This window comes from Scleropages formosus, chromosome 14, assembly GCF_900964775.1.
Source record: "Scleropages formosus chromosome 14, fSclFor1.1, whole genome shotgun sequence".
Classification (NCBI taxonomy): domain Eukaryota; kingdom Metazoa; phylum Chordata; class Actinopteri; order Osteoglossiformes; family Osteoglossidae; genus Scleropages; species Scleropages formosus.
The window spans coordinates 16954087-16973898 of record NC_041819.1 but is presented as its reverse complement, the minus strand read 5'-3'; the positions used below and the strand labels follow the sequence as shown (position 1 = coordinate 16973898).

The following is a 19812-nucleotide window of genomic DNA, read 5'->3' as shown; positions in this document are numbered from 1 at the left end:
TAATATTATAGTGTAGAATTCCTTCCGGACTTAAAGAATGACTACAGGTGTTTTCACATTCACTGGTTCCTGGACTGAATCCAATCGCCAGCAAATAAATGTCATGTTGTGATATTCTTACTATGAAGTACAAAGAACAGGATCCTGGAGCATTACATGCCCTTTGGGTCAGCTGACGAGACGATACATCTTTGAGAAAAATGCACTTGTGTCTGAGACAACGGCCAACTTGGTGCGTCTAGTTCTGTCAGAGAACGTAAAGCCAAGGTAAGAACCTAACTTAAGCTGTTTTCACCGTGTTTTCCCTGTGGGAACGTATTTCAAAGCGCAAGGTGCAACACGTGAAAGTTCTTAAAGAGCTCCATGAAAGTGAACAGAAGTGGTGCGTACAAAGGAGTGCGGAGGCCTGGCAAATCTATGCCAGCTAGAGCCCAGCCCATAATGTCACACGCAGTCCATCATTTTAAACAGATTCTTTTGATTTAGCGCCATCCAGAATTCTTCTGAGATGACAGTCGGCCTTTACGTCAGCGTGATTACACACAGCGCTCCCAAGGTGAAGCTGATTCACACGCATGAAATGTGCCAGCGTTTCAACTATTGCGTCCAATTCCGCCTCTCTCAGCTCGTTCTCTCACATAACAGCGGCACTCGCGCTAAGATACTGTTATTTTATGTTTTATTGGCGCATTTACGATTTACAGGCGAACAGTCCCAGCTGCCGCCTGGACAAACAGCCCGTCTCCTGCTGGCAACTGGCAACCTGTAGACACCTGGTTTGATTCTCATCCCCACAAATATTCCTACCAGTGCCTCGGTGATGACACATAACTGTGGCTCTCCTTTTCTTTAAAACATTTATAGGTTCAGCTTCATTTTTCGGCATTTTTCTGCATCACCCCCCGTAACATCGGTAAAGTTTTTTGCAGCTACTTGCGATGAATGTCAGTGCATATGATGAAGGAAACAAAGTAACTGTACTTGAGTCACACATCTGCAGCTGTGTCACTTTCTCCTAATGTAATGCCAAATTGTATTTTCTATGAGACGTACGTTGCTTTGGAGAAAAGCGTCTGCTAAATAAACAAACGTAAATAGAAATAACAATCATAATTTTCTCATACTACATAACACACAATAATGTTATAATGCATCATTTTGAAGGCTGTACACCAAATAGAGATACTGTTAAACTCTCAACCCTCAGAGCACCACTCAATTTCCAATAAATTAATCCTATTCATGGTTCCAGCTAATACATTTTATGATGTGCATGGGTAGCAGATGAGGCAAGACCAAGATGAGTTCATATACTGTCATCTCAACTGGCATTTCCTTCCGCTTTGACGGTATTTGACTAAATTTAATTTTGATGACTTTAAGCAGAAATCAGTAAAAGCGTATACTATTTAATTACTGCTTAAAAGCAAAGAAACAACTCTGGCAAATGAATAAATAAATAAATAGGTGTTCAGAGGTTGAAAATCAACACAATTACCAAAATGGCACATGACAATAAGGAAAAAAGTAAAAACGATACTAATAATACCTTCCCAAGAGGTTTACAATTGCGATCACTGATATATAAAATATACTGTAGTAGTTAGAAATGAACAATTTCACAGTAAATTGGGTAACCACAAAATTCTGCACGGAAAGCTAGGTAGGTTAGGGTTATTAGGCTACTGGTTAATGTTACATGACTACTAATGACAACAAATGAAGCAGATAGCCAGAACAGCTGTACTTCTACATTAAACATACATTTTACAAAAATATTCAGAAAACACCCTGTACTTCTGCACTGAAGTAAAATATTTAATTTTCACAAGGTCTTACACATCTGACCCAGAATACCGCTGCACAAGATGTACAAAATATTATATCATGGAAGAAAAGGTGTAAATTTCAGTTAATTTGAGCTTTCTGCCACCTGCAATTTTATACTGTGGAACTTGATTTCTGTTTTACTCCATGTCTACTTTTGTAGTGTATATTCTATATCTGAAACTGCATTTTTTTACTTTTTCAGATTTATTTTGTGTTATTTATGTTGAAATGATAGATAGTGTGATACATAATGAGCACACTTGTATTTCTTGCAGACTGACAGTTTTACATACTGGAATACACGTTCACCATTGCCAGTGTCCTGTCAGAAACCTTAAAAACACATAAAACTCTTTGTTGATATGAGAATCAATAAAGAGAAAGGTTGAACATTCGGTCAGAAATGATTGAAAAACGCAGTGTTCAGCAATGGCAGATTTTTAGGCATAATGAATTTTTGGATTTCATGTGAAATTCTGCACCTGGCTGATATTATAGCAGAGTATGATAATAGTGGAAAGAAGGACATGTAGTTTATTTTGTTTATCCCAGGCCTTTGATTCTCCAGCCAGACTGTAAAGCAATCAAGGCATCTCTCCAACAAATCTGACAGGCTCTTTATTTGAACCGAAGACCAAGCACTTAGCACGCAAACTCTGCAAACGGCTACCCCATCAATGTGTTAAAATGCTTACTTTCTTTTGGTTTGGATTTTCTCAACTCTGATGTATCGATACATAAAATATAAACATGTGCAGCATCCCATTTATTCATGAAACCATTAAATCCAATTGATTCCCAGAAAAATATATCTATTTAACTTCTTTAAATCTTCATATTGCAACAATATTTGGAACAATGCCTAGAGGTTTTATTCTGAATTACGATCACACACTGCAGCTATAAACAAAACAGAGATGGCTCTGAAAATAATAAAAATTGAGATCCTATGTTTTAAAAAGGCAAATAATTGCAACCATTACAAATATTTTTTGTTTAAAGAAAACAAAGGGATACAGGATATTCCTCACATTCCCAGAATTTGATGACACTTGGAAACAACAGAAAACCAGTAATCCTAGACCCTCGTTAAGAACAGCAACGAAGGGGAAAAAAAAAATCGCATTACAGCATCAACAGCCTTGAATATAAAAAGATAACTGTTAGCAATTACAATTTACCCATCTTTTTTGAGATACGCAAGATTAAATATAAACTAAACAGCATTATGTGTCTTTAGAACATGTGAAGAACCGTTACCAAAATCCATCTTGAACAAGATTACAAAATTAACCTCAATTCCGGCTCTAGAACTGTCAAGTAAATACATTTTAACAACATGGTTGTTCCATGATGAATGGATTAAGAATTCGTTCAGGATATGGCTGTAACATACTGAAGAGAGATTATCTTACATTTAGAGCCACATTATCATTTCCGTCTGTAGGAAGCGTGTTCACGGATTTGCAGAGGTTTTCAGTTCTTTGCATACAGCAGCGAGTCGTTTCTCAGTCACCAAGTTGAGTGATCTTGCAGAAGAGTGTTATAATAGGCCCAAGGTCATTCTTAACAAACCTTATTAAGTCTGTGAAAGCAGCACGAGAAAACAAAACAAGAATAAATTTATTCATTTAGCTGACGTTTTTCTTCAAAGCGACTTACAATGTTAAGCTACTTAAAATTATTTACCCTCCACTGAGCAACAATCCACAGTATGTTTCCATTATATTTTCTCCAGGGACATCATGGTGGTGCGGTGAGTAGTGCTGGTACCGCCCAGCTCTTGGGTTGTGCATTCATACATGGGTTTGAGTCCAGCTCAACCTGTGTGGAGTTTGCACCTTAGCTCTGTGTTCACATGTGTTCCCTTCAGGTGTTTGGGTTTCCTGCCGCGGTCCAGTGATCCATGTTTCTGGTGAACTAGTGACTCTAAATTGCCCATTCTTACTGAACTGCCCTTAGTGAGAAAATGAGAAACTGAGAAAATGAGTGCGTGAGATTGCCTTGAGACCAACTTGTATCCTGTCCACGGTGCACCGTGCTTTGTGCCCTATGCTTCCAGGATGGGCTCTGGACCACTACTGACATTGAATGAATGAATGAATGAATGAATGAGTGAATGGATGAATGAATAGTTTTTTCTACATTTAGTCCTCATGTAAATTATCAGTGATGTCATCTCTTTTGTCAGTGGAGCCAGGACATGAAAGCAAATTAACTTAACTTAGGTTATGCACTTGCCATACAAGAAAGTAACTGTCATGTTCTTTAAGCCCAGCATTCCTACACCACCCTATGAACTTAAGACCATCCAGCACTGTTACACGGATAATGCCCTGACACAATAGAAAAACGTAGAACAACCAGTGTCACACGATATGATATCCTAACTGTTCAGATTGTAGGACAAATAAGTATTGATTTCGTTTCATATGTAGCGCTTTAACAGACAGGGGTACATAAAAGCCGTTGGCTGAGAATAAGAAGATTTCCCTTGGAGGTTTGAAAGCAGCCGCAAATATGATCACCAGGCTTTAACACTCCCTGTGACGTACACATTTAGTGAAGTGTCAACTTGGAATATTGGCTTACATTTCGCAACGATAATCTCATTTATATTTACTTCAAAGGCCACAGTGCCTGCAGGTTTCGAGTTACCCGTCAATCAGAACTTGATTTACAAGTGGAACGCCAGGTGAGACGTATACATAATGACCCAAATTAAACAAATAAGAGGCGAAGCAGAACGAAAACTCGCACTGTGATCCCTGTAGACTTCAGTTCTTTTCACGGATGAACAAAAGCAAAAACACTGACAATTTCCTGTGCAAAATGATGAATATTTCTATACTTTTCTTATGTAAATCAGAATACAGCCCTCCTGTTTGTATACTTATTCCATCATGTGACTTAAATTTAGACATATATGAAACCAGGACTACAGCTTTCGCAGAGGTAAACCAATCCAACACAAGCACAAGTTGGTATAACGTGTGTAGCGGGTGATGAAAAATACACAGGGTAAGACAAGAATGAATCCAAGAGAAAAGCGGATCGTATTAAGAAGAACATAATGAGCGAGGACAGAGCGGGCACTCAGCGGGACACGAATGCAGTAAGGGGAGCCCGAGGGAGGGGGGGCACGTCACCCACTTTATTAATCTAAGCGAGAATTATCACAAGAGCGGATACCGACCTGCCAAATGCTAACCTAATAAGATGGGCCCTGAAAAGACATTGAGACGTGTTGTCTAGACTGTGCAACATGACTCTGTTGCGAGTGGCAAAGCGGTTCAATGTGGGCAACTGTTTCCAGTGCGTTTTAAATTGCAGCCTTTTAGAGGACATTGTTATCTCATCCATCGAGCTGTAACGGAGAGAGCGACGCGCAGCCCTCTTTGGCTTTCGCTCCGAAGCAGGCTGCCGGGGTTCCCGGCGGCCGACCCTGAATGAACTCGCAGACTAGGCGAAGATATCGTAAAGGTCAACTTCTCTGCATCCCGCCACCTGGCTCTCATTAGGGGCAAGAAAAGATTGCTCTGATGAAGTCATTTACACAGGACAGGTCTCGCCAGGAGCTGGATGTAAAACAGACGGACGGTCGCGGAGGAAGACGCAAATTAAGCCCAAGCACTCTGCTGGGGGGAAAGGGTGTCACCTCCTGCTTCGGCCTCCCCCCGTTCCGACGCTTGGTCTGACTGGAGGTCTGCAGGATATGCACATGGAGGAGCGAGTCACAGCAGGGCCTCCGACCCTCTGCCAAACGCTCTGGCTCATTGCTTGAGGGGCCGGAGGTCGTCCGAGGAAGAGGAGGCAACCGACAGATTTGACTAATTCAGCGATTCCCCCCCCCCCCCATAAGACCACCCAGTACCCAGCACCCCTTGCAAAAACACCTCAATACATCTCTTGCATAAATAGGAATAGAAAGAATGTCTTCCTTAATTTTATAATGACTACTGTACTATATTTTACTGCTCTTCCTTACATGGCACCAATGTCATCACCTTGTATTTTCAGCATCTGGAAAAGGCAGATTCAGATGACAGTTATGAATTGCAGCTTCTTGAGTCCTACATTGATGTGAATAACTTTCAGGGTAGCAGGCTGCATAAAAGTTAAAACTTCTGCTTTTAGACTCAGAGGGCGCGGGTTCAAATCCCACCTCCTACTGCAGTACTCTTAAGGAAGATACTTAGCCTGAATTGCTCCTGTAAAAATTACACTGCCTGTATGAATAGGTAAGTAACTGCAGGTAGCTTAACAACACAAGCTGTTTGGAAGAAAGGTGTCAGCTAAACAAATAAATGTCAGAGGAAAATCACATTTGGGAAACCTGCAGGAATTAGAAAACTATTATATCTGGGTGGATTTTGCCGATTTGCCCTCAATCTCTGCGTGATTGTCGTAATGCAGATGTCTGATTCTACGATAGCAGGCTTTTGCATCATGCTCAAGAAGAGAGGTCAGCCATAAGACAGAGAACTCTGGAATCCAAAGTAGACTGTGGTCTAAGCCATGATGAAGAGATGAGGTTGTGCCATATTATGATGATGGTCTGTATCTGCAAGCCTTGGAAAGAGATCCAAGCAGAACAATTTGTTGGCTGGGAAAGTGTAATTTGAACAGCACAACCCAGTAAAAAATGTTTCTTTGTCTATTTTTGTCTATTTTTGGTTGCAGGTGTGGAGGAGCTTTATTGCAACAATGCCAAAATTGAGCGTTCTTATTCATAAAGTGGGTAAACAAAAGCGGCGAACAAGTGTTAGAAACCGTTTGGGGAACTCAACAAAAAAATCGGAGCCTTTGGATTTTTCTTGATCATTTCTGAATTCATTTGGAGGAACTATTTAAACAGAAAAAAATGCACCCTGTTGTTGGATAATTTGCATTAAGTGAAATATATACGCGTGGGCTTTCCACAGTAGCCTGCAAAGCTATCAGATTTACATATAGTTCCCCTTCAAACAAGCGTGCCTGCATAATTTCTTTTCCAGTCAAAATGTAATTAGTAATGTTGACGTTTCACATAGTACATACAAACATTCACATTGCTTGGAACATTTCATGAATCTAATCATGAACCACTTCTAGCATAAACATGAGTGCTACTGTTTATAGAATGCAGAATACTGACTCTGGTGTATATAAAAAGGGATGCAAATTACTGTTCCAGTGCATGAAGATCAAACATTTACATCGAGCAAATGCTTTCCATACCCCTCGTCCATACAACTCTGTTTTATGAGACATCCAAGAGTGCACGCTGTGGCTAGAACCTTAGGCTTGAAGTATGTAGAAGCTTTCTCCACGGAAGATCAAACCTGGATGATAGACTGGGATGTTATGTGTAATACGTTTACCTTTGAGTAAACCGGAATCGAGGGGTCAGGAACCAACTGTCACCATCTTCTTCCAACCAAGCATCCGTTTTTGAAAAGAACCGCTAATCCAATTAGGGTGGCGGTGCACTGTCATCTTAAGAAACATAAACAGTTTTGAACTATGTCATGGCGAAGAGTCAGCTTTCTATGTGTCACTAAAAATAAGTAAAGCCAACTTAAGTTTACATTCAGCTGTTTATTTCAACAAGCGTGACTTTGGTTCCGCATTTTCCTTTTTTAGGTTGTGTACGGCACACGTCAAAAGCTTTACTGGCAGGCCTCCAGCAAGGAGAAACACTCTATTGCATAAAAAAAGAACCTTATTTAAGAGCAAGGAAAGCAGGACACCTCTTGAGATTTAAAACTAATCGCCAGTTAATCAAATTAATATTTTTACAATAAATGATGACCGTAACAAGAGTAGATCAGAGGTCAGCCCGGGGAGAGAAGAGGCCTCCATCAATGAACGCTAAGGTAAAAAAATGTGAGAATGACAACAACGTTAAGCTTTTCAACTTTAGATTTTTACGAGGATAAAACATTCTCATGCTGTTAGTCTCTACAAAGCGAGTGCGCCGGGAGAGGAAGGGAAAGAGACGCACATGTAACACATTAAGGCCTTTCAGAATAGATACATTCCAAGCCATCTGGTTGCTCGGCATTAGATTAACCGACTCTTTTTCATGTGGCGCGCTGAGTCAGACCGACGTTGAGGTTACACACCCGTACGTGGTGGTGAACATGAATGACCAGCTGCACTCATTTATGACACCAGACAGATTGATCTGTCAGCGATCTATGTAATATGGGCAGAGGGGCACCTCAAAATTAACCCAAACATCTTGTAAGCTATTGAAGTTGTTTAACTGCTCTGCTTGTCTAGTAGTACTAAAATACTTAGCATAAATCTACAGAAATTAAAGGAGAGTGTTCAAAAATAATAACTATCTTAACCCTAAGTAATTTTCTGATCGGCAAGTGTCAAATCCCTTTTTTCACCTCTGCTACAGGACCTCACTCGGCAGCAAAATGATGGGATTATTCACTGTGTACACAATATAGCACACATTTGACCTGTAATGCAGTCAAGGCATATGGACCCAGTCTTTTTTCTCAATTATTTAACTAAATAGCATTGAAAAAATACAAAAAATTAAATCAAAACAAAATAATTTCAACCACTGTACTGTTTTCTTTTTTCATGTATAATACTGGGACACCTGGTAGCCTAGTGATTAAAGCAGCTGTCTTTGGAGCCAAAGGTTGCACGTTTGATCCCCACCTCAGGCTGTGGTACTCCTCAGCAAGGTACTTACCCTAAAGTGCTCCAGTAACATTACCCAGCTGTACAAATGGGTAAATAATTTCAAGTAGACTAGCATTGTATGTCAGTTTGGAGAAAAGTGTGAACTAAATGAATAAATATAAATCCCCATTGGTGCAGATAATGGTTACAACAACATAATTTCTGGTATGCTGATGGTGCCAGCTGTCACTAGATGGAATTATAAATGGGTACAACAAAACATGAATTCGGTTACCAAGTTGTCAAAATACGCTTATCCCCTGTTATCCAGTCCTAATTTGTTCCTGAAATGATATGACTTATTCCATTATTTGTTGTGCAGACAAATTTCAGTTTGTCCAAAGCCCATCCAAAGTTCAAAACAAAATCATCCTAAATGATGCCTAATACCACAAGGAAGAAGTTGCGTAACATGTTAAAACTGAATGAACATTAACATCAAATACGGAATAAATTTTGAAAAATTTAGCAGCTTCATTTAAATGGTTGAATTGGCGTGTATGAACAAGCTTGTATAAATAAATCAACAAATACAAAATTTAAGGGACAATGGTACAAAACGGAAGATGCAAACACACACATGCAAATATACAAGTGAGAATATAGTGTGCCAGAATGCAACTGATAGCGTGGGTACATGATTCCCACAATGCAGTGTGTCTCTCAGTTTTTCTCAAACAGCTGTTTGGAGCAATTTTCAAAAACAGTCTTTTTATTGCAGCAGATCAAACATTGTAGGCTCAGGCTGTATGCTGCAAAATGGATAATGAAAATCTTGACTGATTAACACTATCCTGTATCAATAATTGTGGACAAGACAAGTATATGGATACTGGGACATCAAATAATGAGGGATTCCAATCTGCATTATACGAGGTCTACATTGCATCTCTTCGGACTTCAACTTGTAATCTCCTGAATGCAAGTCAAGGACTTCCTGCCTCAAGCCCATCCCAATCCAACCTACATGTTTCTTTCAAATACTGACTTATGGTGAAAGCTGAATAGATGTCGTGATTCATATGACAGTACAACTTTCACTATGAAAATCAAATAAAACTTCTAGTCTACAACAGGTCCATTAAGAGTGCAGCATCAAAGCATTCATTCTACATGGATTTAAATCTAAAATGGTCTTCTTGGTTGCACAGAAAAACTTTGCCTTTTATTTTAATCCAAGGCACATCCATCTCCATGTTCCTTTAACAGCAGGCTTTCACTCAACCTCTGTGGAAGCTGGATGCTTACCCAAAGTACTTTTAGAAATCACTTTATGGGCAGCCAGTAGATTGCTGCATGAATCTCGAGGGATTGTCAGGTGGAGAACCCAGAAATGCGTATGAAAGTTTAAAAGTGAGAAAGCATAGTAAAATTTCATAAAATCAGAGAGCTGAAACACATGGATGTTCAAAAACACATACTAACCAGATGTGCTCAGTGGTGTTGATATGTGACCAGTAATGCCGATATGTGATGCTCCTAAGTGAACTGCCCTAAAAAAGATTTAGAATGAATGTTAAAACTGAATAAAATATTACAGTATTGTCTTGCTGTCTAACTGCAGTTGTAAATCATGTTGCTTTATTGGTTAAAGCCTTGCAATTGAAGGACTTCAGTTGAAATCACCGCTTTTGCTAAAGTACCCTTGAGCATGGTACTTCACTGATAAAGTATAAATTATCCCTCTGTATAAATAGGTAAATAATTATAAGTAGCTTGATGTAAAAACCTCACTGTAAATTTCTTTGAAAACAGGAAAAAATTAACATCACCTGCACTGTGCACTCAGTGTGATGCATCACAGTTTCACTGAATGATAAATATCAGCATACATGCAATGTGACAGTGGCTGTATGGCTGTATGGCTGCGGGGGGCCCACATCTCTCCTTCAGCCCACCCAATCCAGCACACAGGAATAGCTGTACTTTGTCACTTTCTGGATGCTAATAAAAAGCATCAGAAACTGGATGAATAAGGTGGTTATGGAATTATGCTCATTATTAAATGGACATGGACTCAGATCCTAGAAAGGGTACTACAGCCTGCAGCAAGGTCTTGAACCTGTACTTAACTGCATAGACAGGTAAGTGTAAAAATACTACAAAAGAAATGCCTCAGACATTACTTTTAATACGTTTACACATTTTATTGAAATAAATAAGCCAAGTGGTTTTTTCAGACATATTAATCCCACTTTTTATTTATTTTTACATAATGAAACTCAAAATATAAACAGCCAAAGTACAAGATCAAAAAAATATATTTTCCATGTTAGTCCTTCTAACATCACTGTTTATTTGAAAATAATACACATCCAAGTATTTTGAAATCACACAAACACTTTTTTTTTTTTATAGTTGGTGGACTTTTAAGAAAATATATAGTCTGTCATAAAAACATGAGTAGGATAAACATTTGCTATGTAAAAAAATGAGAAAAGCACATCTGGGCTGCATTTTATGGTTATTGTACTTTTAACTGAATGACAATCACGTTTAGTGCCACCAAAATAAAAATTCCTCTCTGCATTCATCACTTTGTTATTGTTTTACATGTCTTTTGTATATGCCTGGTTGATAAGACATAATGACCATTATGTTTCATTCATTGTCTAGCCCTGTCTTTTTTGCCTTGGCAATGAAAAATATTTACACTGTTTTAATCCATCACTGTAACTGCTCAGTTGTTCGTTTATTTCTCAGACAATTGCAAGTAAGTTGCATTTCTGGAACCCCAAATTCAACTTTCTCCATCATGACTCACATTTTAAGTATTTTGGGTCTACCTGTTTATTTATACAATACATTTTATTTTAGAAACCAAAACAGTTTTCAGCAATTCTCAGGATTTTAATTCTGCTTTTCATTACAGTTGATGGATTTTCCTCTGGCCCTTTCTATATAAATAAAAATGTTTGACCTTCTCACAAAATGTCAGCTAACATGATAGACTGTGCTGTGGGGGTGTTTGGGGTGTTGCAGCAGCCCTGATCCCCACAATGTCTGGATTTTCCAAAAAGTATTCATAAAATAGATTAGCATAAAAGGACAGCAGGTAAATAAAGGTTAAACACACAGACTTACACGGTTGCCAGTTCATACCCCTAGTGGGACTGAACTATTGTAACAGCAAAGCATTTGGCTGTACAAATGTGTATAAGCATAATCAAAGTAGCTGAATGACAACTTCAAAACAATTCTGAAGAAACACACCACCCTTGTTACTGACGTTCCCGACTTACATATGAAAGTATTTTCAACAATTTATATTAAAAAAAAAAAAAAAAAAATGAAACCATCCAGGAGACAGAACTTCAAGATTTAGGATATTTTTTGATAAAGTAGAAGTTAGAAAAAAGGATGATATGCTCAAATCTACACAACGTCTAAAGTTTCGCTTCTTGAATACCAACTCTATAAAAGAGTTGCAGGGATGCAGCTCTTGGACGCAATGAAGCCCACAAGAACATTTGTAAAATTTCTATACTATACTTAACAGAAACACTATAAATTTTACTGGATCACATGGTAATACAGTTATGGTTATGCACACATTTTAACATATGCTGCACAAATTTCGACATTTAAACTATGTCACTATGACTTTTGTGTGTGCAACCCTTGAACCAGTTCACAACAATGACTGTGGCCCTTGGCCAACAAACATTGGACACCCTATGGGTTTGAGGTTCTTACTACCTCTGAACACAACTTGTAGCAGACTGTATTATAGAAAACGCACAATCCAGGGCATAACGATTGGAATCATCATGTCGAAAACAAAAGACTAAGGTTCAAATTCCTGCTTCTCCTGTGTTGCTCTTCATCAAGGTGCTTACTCTGAATTGCTTCTGTAAAGAGTACCCTGCTGTATAAATGGGTAAATCACTGGAACTAGTCTAGTACGCAAACCTCGCAACGTTTAAAGGTTCTGTAAAATGTCAGTTAAATGAACATATAGTACTATTTGCCTGCGGGGTGTCTGTTGCTGGAATTCCCTTGAGACAGGGCCTCACGCTGAAGCTATTTTTCCGTAAAGCAAACTCAAATTTTACTTTTTTTTGTTCTCAAGCAAACACCTGCCTCATCCAATTCAGACTCCAAAGCTACAGATGACAAGATTAGACACAAGCTGCAATACTTCAAACCAAACATTTCTTCTGCCATGTCAAATGAGAGTTGAAAGATAATGGAAGTTGCCAGGTAAGATCCAGGGCCTTTCAATGTCACAGCAAAGACCTTTTTTATGCAGAGATTATAAGAACTGAAAAATCGTTCAGTCTTTCATCAGAAATCTTGAATAACTCGTACAGTACCTGTCAGAAGTTTGAGTACACTTGCTGGCAACTACTTCCGGCCTTTTGTTACCAACCAGCCAAAGTGTCTTACCAGCATTTCTGCAGCAGTTCCCATCAATGTAGGATATTTATCCATTTAAATAAAATTTTATTTATTTATAGCAGTTATTTCCCATGTCACCCAGGTAGTTTTCACTGGTACCGTACATGCAATAGAACACCGTCCATTAATCTAAAGTTCTGAAGGACACATGATGTGGCACGCTATCATCAAGAGCTACCTGGGAAGCCTATTCAGATGCCATCAACAAAAGAAACTAACAAAATATAGGGTCTTCAACCTTCCAAGACCTGTCAGTTTCTTTGGTCTTGAGTGAAAGTAATCCAGTAGAAGCCATGTGCTCCTGTTTCTCGTATTCAGGCCTGTGGTATCCGCAATTACAATTGTTTAACAATGACATCTGTGCAAGAAAGCTCCGACTAAAATATTTACAGCTGCTTCAGTGTTTTCACCTTCGAGTACTGCCATCTGGTCCAAATACAGTTCAGACTTTATAGCACTTTTCTAAAAAACAATGTGAAAAACAGGCTAGTTCAAGTACACAACAGCATGGAGAAAATGAACGTTGATCACTTCAAGGGATGCGAAGCAGCACTTTTCTATTTGGGCAGCAGTAAGACTGAGACAGTTACAATGAACGGAAGACTTGTGTCACACGTGAGGCAGAGGAACCACAAGCTTGGCGATTTAGCCAAAAGCACCACGATTTTGAGGCACTTGCAACCGTCCTCCGGAAAATGTCACGCGTAGGCGCTGAAATGTAATTACATTGCAACAGCTGCTGGGGCATCGGCGGAGCAATGAGAAGCAGATATCAGTCATTTAACAGCAATCTGACAAATTTCAACCAAAAACAGAGCAGATCTGTGAGACAGTTTAATGGGTCTCAACTGAATCACAGACGTGCTTAACCAGACCATTATGTTTCAGTAAGTCTCCTGTGAAAATCACTGCACCTAAAGATATTGGGGATAAAAGGAAGCTCAAACAAAAAGGGCACCTGCCTCCTGGACTGCCAGAATACAGCCTGGCATGGAGAGTGAAGTGTTTGGAAATGTGCTGAGTTGACACAGTTGACATTGTGTATTCTGTAGCCTGAAGCAATAGGATCCTGAAAGACATCTATTCCAGAAGACATTGTGCATCTTGGAACACAAATGATGCCCAGAAGGACAAAAAATGCACTGATATAACTTTCCAATGCAGTGTAAAGGTCAATGCATTTTCACACGCCACAATGTCTCTGAAACACACTTTTTTCTTTGGGTCCAAACATTAAGTAGCTCCATTTCATGATTATCAAAGCCAAAACTGTCAAATCCAGTAGAATTTTTATTTACAAGCTCCCAAGCTACTGCTTTACTGTGATTTCTTCACAATTATTTTGTCACGTTTTGATGCTTACATGCAATAAGACCTTGGATTTTACTGATTCATAAACCACAAATCAGGTTAAGTACCTTTCTGAAGCCCTGTTGAGCACATGAACAGGTAACCTTCACGCCACTAAAACATCTTTCATTCTCACTATTTCTGCTGGTTCAAGATCTTTACATCAATGCCACACAGTTCATAAACATCGGATATTCTGTGCCCCCACAGTTATTATGGTAATTTCAGAGTACAGGTGGTCCTCGACTTACAATGGGGTTATTTTCCGCGAAACCCATCGCAAGTCGAAAATATTGTAAATCAAAAATGCATTTAATACCCCCTAAACACACCTCTGTGTGACAGACTGGGAGATGCAAATCACTGCCGCTGCCCAGCATCACGAGGGAGTACTGCACCGCATATCGCTTGCCTGGGGCGGGGCATCAAAATTCAAAATTCGAAGTATGGTTTCTACTGACTGTCTCTTGTCAGCTCACCATCATAAAGTCAAAAAAAATCATAAGTCGAGGAGCATCTGTACTCACTTCCACCTACTCTTGCTCCCTGACGTCTCTTTGACGTCACCCTTTGACACGTTTGCAGCTTCTGCCGTCTTTGCCAGCAAAGTGCACGCCAAACACGCACCAACAATTACACCCTATTCAGAGCTAGGGAGGCCTATTCTTTGAACTTTCCTGGCTCATGACACTGTACACGACACAGTGTTTATACAAATGGAGGGAGATGTCCCCCTGAGAGCATGTGCTCCCTGTGCACAACAGTTCGCAGCATGTGGCAGTCATGGTCTCTGCATACACACAGGTATTTTTTCAGGGCACCAGGTAGTGTCACGGTTAGAGCCGTTGTCTTGAAAATGAACGACAAGGTAGAAATCACACATCCCGATGTATAACCCTTGATCAAGGTACTTACAAGATGGCTATACAAGTGAATCATCCTGACCCATCCCAGCAGCTAAACTTTTCACTATTTTTTTCCAGTAGCTAAACCTGAACTGTGGGATAAGTGAAAAAAATCAACAGCTTTTCCCTCCAAAAGGTTAATATTCTTCCTTCATACAGCTGGGACATACACAGGAGACATGTTTAGAATCTAGCCGAGGAAAGATAGTCTTAGCAGCTGTTCTATATGCTTTGGAAGTAACTACCTCAAACCAAACTGTACAGAACTATGAATGATATCATCATCATCATCATCATCCTCTAACATCATCTGTAGATAATTAAAACTATACATTTTGGCTTCTAAATTTGGATATTAATTTTAACACAAAAAAGTTTAAAAATAATAATGTAGTGCATATGTAAAAAAGAGGCTAAACTATATTTTTAATAAACAATAATTCACAGAAAAAATTTACAATGCTGTCAGTCACAAAACCTTATTAGTTTTATAAATTAATATTTTGAGACCAAGTAATGCACTAATTCCAACACCTTTCAAGTCAATAGAGACCACACACACACACACACACACACACACACACACACACACACACACACACACACTTTTCTTACCAGATATATGAAAAAATGATTACCATTGCCTTGAAGCACAAGAGAGGTGAAAAATTAAATATAAACAACAATTACAAAAATAGATTAGTATAATTGGGGTGGATTAGTCTGTTACTGATAACCAATAGAGCTTCATGGGATAACAGGAGTTCCAGCATTGTGGTCCTGGAAAGGCTTTATACACTTCAAAAATGGTCTCAAGCTATAAAAAGGGACATAATGAGGCTTTGTGAAAGCAATGAAGGGTGCTGACAAACATCGAAGTCATTACCACGACTTTATGAGGTCGTAATGAAAGAAACCAGCACAGTGCTGGCCCACTTCAAGCGCATCCCTGCTTTTGGAGGGAAACGATATGTTACATTTTGGTCCCGGAGAGAATGCCCCGGAGGACGGGCGGGTGTGACGCTGCGCATTGGCTGGGCAAGGCCTGGACCGCATGGGAGAATGGAGATTTTATCGGCGCCTGGCCGAATGTTTCCGGCTGCGTGGGAGCTGGGCAGTAGCAAAGCCACAGGCTCTACAAGCCCTGGCATTGCATGTTTGAGGACAGTCTTGCAGATTCGCCTAATGCGCACAAAGGCAGGATTTGGCTACACTTTGTAAACACGGCTCAAATGGTATGATTGATGCTGAGACATACTTAGAAACCTCTAGCCCCCATTTCATTAAAAAAACAATAATAAAATGTGATCAATAACATGTGAGCTGCAAACCAGCCCTCAACCAGCTGCGCCCGTTTCAAACCCATGTAATTATCTTCCTGTGGAATATGAATTCTTATGCTGGGTTAGGAGGAGGCAGAACCCTACAAAGGATAAAACAGTTTACAGTTTATACAAAATTGGGAGGCTCCAGTTCATTTTGATGAATCTGTGAATCTGTATGAGACCAAAGCATCTGAAATATTAACTTGAGGCATTCTGAATCATTCAGTTGTCGAACCGCAGTGAGTAAACAGTCTGGAATTGGTATACTATGACCGAGGGTTACAAACAAATCTAAAGTAGGGTTGTCACAACTCACAGTGCAATGACAAAACAGAGCAGCGTGCGTGAAACCTCCAGCCTTGTGGAAAATGTGACCGTGGTTGCAGCCAGGAGTTCAGCGTTCATGCACATCAAACTACTGGACCTGGAAACCAGCAACTGAAAACAGGTGGAAATGAAGAACCCTGTCAAAATCAGATATACTGATGAATCATCACCGGGTTCTAGTAGGGAATGCAGGCATTTATGATGCAAGCAGATCAGAAATACAAATCGTTCTGGTTGTAACATGAGCTGCTGTATTTTACATTCATTTAGCATGATATAAATGGGTCATAAAGCTATCAATTCCATCATCTTTCAGGTACTCTTTCATTTGCAAGGACAAGATTTGTGACGCTAAATGGTGATGCTGGTACTGGCGTGTGATGTTGGGTTGGGTAGATACTATGATGGAGATCTCGATCAAAAGCCAACACCTTATCACTTCCGATGGACTTCCTCTAAATGCTGTCCAAAGAGAGGCCACAAACCATAACGCAACAGAACTGTCAAGCTTGCTTCCAGGGGCTTCTGGGAAACAGGGCGTATATCGAGAGAACAAAAAGTCTGTCATGTCAACACACATCATGGAGACTTCAAACAAAGATTTGGCTCATACAACAAGAGTTATGAGTTGAAATGGGCTGAAGTGCTGGGTTTTCCTCTTGCTGAACACAACAAACAGAGTGCCTGGCTGCTTTTGTCAACAGCCAAGGGATGCCACTCAAGTGACTCATACTCTCCTTCCTTCAAATTCTGAAAATTAATATTGCGAAAATGTTATTTTAGTATCTCCCAGTGCAAGTGTTCCCACACTACAAAAATGCTACACAAAAACCCCAACTTTCTAACATGCAGCTAACTGAACCACTATAAACCTTTTTTTACATAGACACACCTAACAATTCAGCTACGGACAACACTGTGTTTGCTGTAGTCAGCTAGTTGTTACGAAAGGAAATACAGCAAATCCCGAATGTCCCCAGATCAAGTTTGGTCAAATGATGTGTCATGTTGGTTTTTTCTCCTGAACATTTTAATGTAGACAAATGAAGAAGACTTCAAGAAGCCAAAAAGCATATCTAACATGCTTTGTCATCCAAGTTTATGACTTGGGAATTCCACAGAACTTATTGTTGAAGTGAGTCCAACTGCAAACAATATCTTTCTCCAGGTTTTCTGCACAGCTGTGCTTGAAAACTTCTATCGATTTGCCAAAATCTCCATCCTGGGAGCCCAATGTTGTCCAAAAGCCATATCTTTGTAAGCAACTTGAAACCCATTTGTTACTCACCCACACAACCTCCAGCTTTATAGTTTTGTTCCATTTTTTCACTGAAAACAATCTCTCAATGATATTTGTCAAGATATACAGTTAGTGTAATTTTAATAAAAAGTGTCAAGCCTTGCACATCCTTAATTGCTACTTGTAAGACGATACTAAGAAACACGACCGCAGGAATTCTAAAAATGTCCTCTTCCAGTCTCCATAGACTTGCTCAGTATCGCTCCTATGTTCACGTGTCGTATGGGGTTACCTTTGACTGTGCTTCTTCTTTAACACTTACCAGCCTTGAGGTGGGAATTCCCCTGCTTGAAAAGAATTTCTTTGGCCAGCAACTCAAATTTATGAAATACAAATGGGACATTTATCATTAATTTGAGGCAATGAATGAGTGAAGGGCAAGGTGTTCCCTCATCGCCATGACTGATTCTTAAGGTCATAATCAGTGTCGGTTCATTTGTCTGTAGGTTGATCGAGTCCCAATGTCCCCTTTATATCTAGAGCTCTTGAAAAAAAAAAAATCAGTCATAACTCAATTCCTGTAACGGAGCTTCATAACTTTCTGAAAACAACAAGCAAGTCAAAAGGGCTGAATTTAAAAAAAGCAAAGCAAAAGGAGTACAAGCTATTTCGTCACAACAAAACAAGAAAAACTCTCCTCATGAGAAAAGCTATGTTGACTTGACATCAAACACTCTGCATATCAACACAAGGCCTGCGAGGTCTCAAGGACGCCTTATCTTATCCAGTCCCAATAATGCAGTGCAGCTGCTTCCACGTCACTGCAATCGCAAAGGCTTTTGGATGCTCCTTTCAAAAGTAATCCTTCCTTGTCACCAGTGACACTTCCACGAGCCATAGCTCTCGTGGCCCCAAAGGGTGAGACAAAGATTTTATGAACGGAAAACTTGAGCTCTTCTCCGAAACAGATTTATGCTGGACAATGTGGTTCTGGAGCAGATCAAGTGTGGTCATTAACTTTTTTTTTTTTTTTAGCAGTGCATTGATCTATATGTATTATATTTTTAATTCATGTTCAGTAAACTATTACACTCCTGGTAAATGTAAGTATTAGCTAACTACAAAGTCTACAAAATCTGACATGTAACAAAACTAATAGCAACGTCAGAAGAACCTTACCACAGTGCAAAGAGTGTGGTTACTCCAATAAAATCATGTACAATAGTCCAGTTTATCCTTTCGGTGGTTTCTCCAGAACAACAGAATCAGGAAGTGCAAGAATCAAATCTGCTATAACAGGAATTCCACAAACCTTACAAAAGAATAACGCCAAGCTGTAAGAAAGTGGTATTTCCAAAAAACAGCACAGACAAGCTTTCCTCTGGACAGTTCCTGATGGGGTCAGTAGAAAGAGGTGCATGCATCACACCCCTCCCACAAAAGAACATTACGGGGTGCAAGTTCGCTACGTTTGTCACTGGAAAGCTGACACATCTTGAGAACATGAAAAAAAAGATGTGCCAATTACCTTTGTTATTCACTGACTATAATGCAAAAATCTGGGAAAATCATTAATTTCATGTGTCAGCTGAAAGAGACTGCAGTCGATATATTTTACATGTGCTTGCTGGACATGACTCGTGCAAGGAAAAAAATCCATATATATGCACTTTTAATTACACTACCCTTTGAATTGCTAAAAAAAAAAATGCTCGAACAACTCCTGCAAATTTTTAGGGGCACA

At 39.5% G+C, this 19812-nt stretch overlaps 1 protein-coding gene across 3 annotated transcripts in view; it reads right to left on the bottom strand.

Annotated features, from left to right (window-relative positions):
- The window catches only part of eda (ectodysplasin A), a 57151-nt gene that overhangs the window by 22290 nt on the left and 15049 nt on the right, over positions 1 to 19812 (bottom strand). The window lies entirely within an intron of this gene.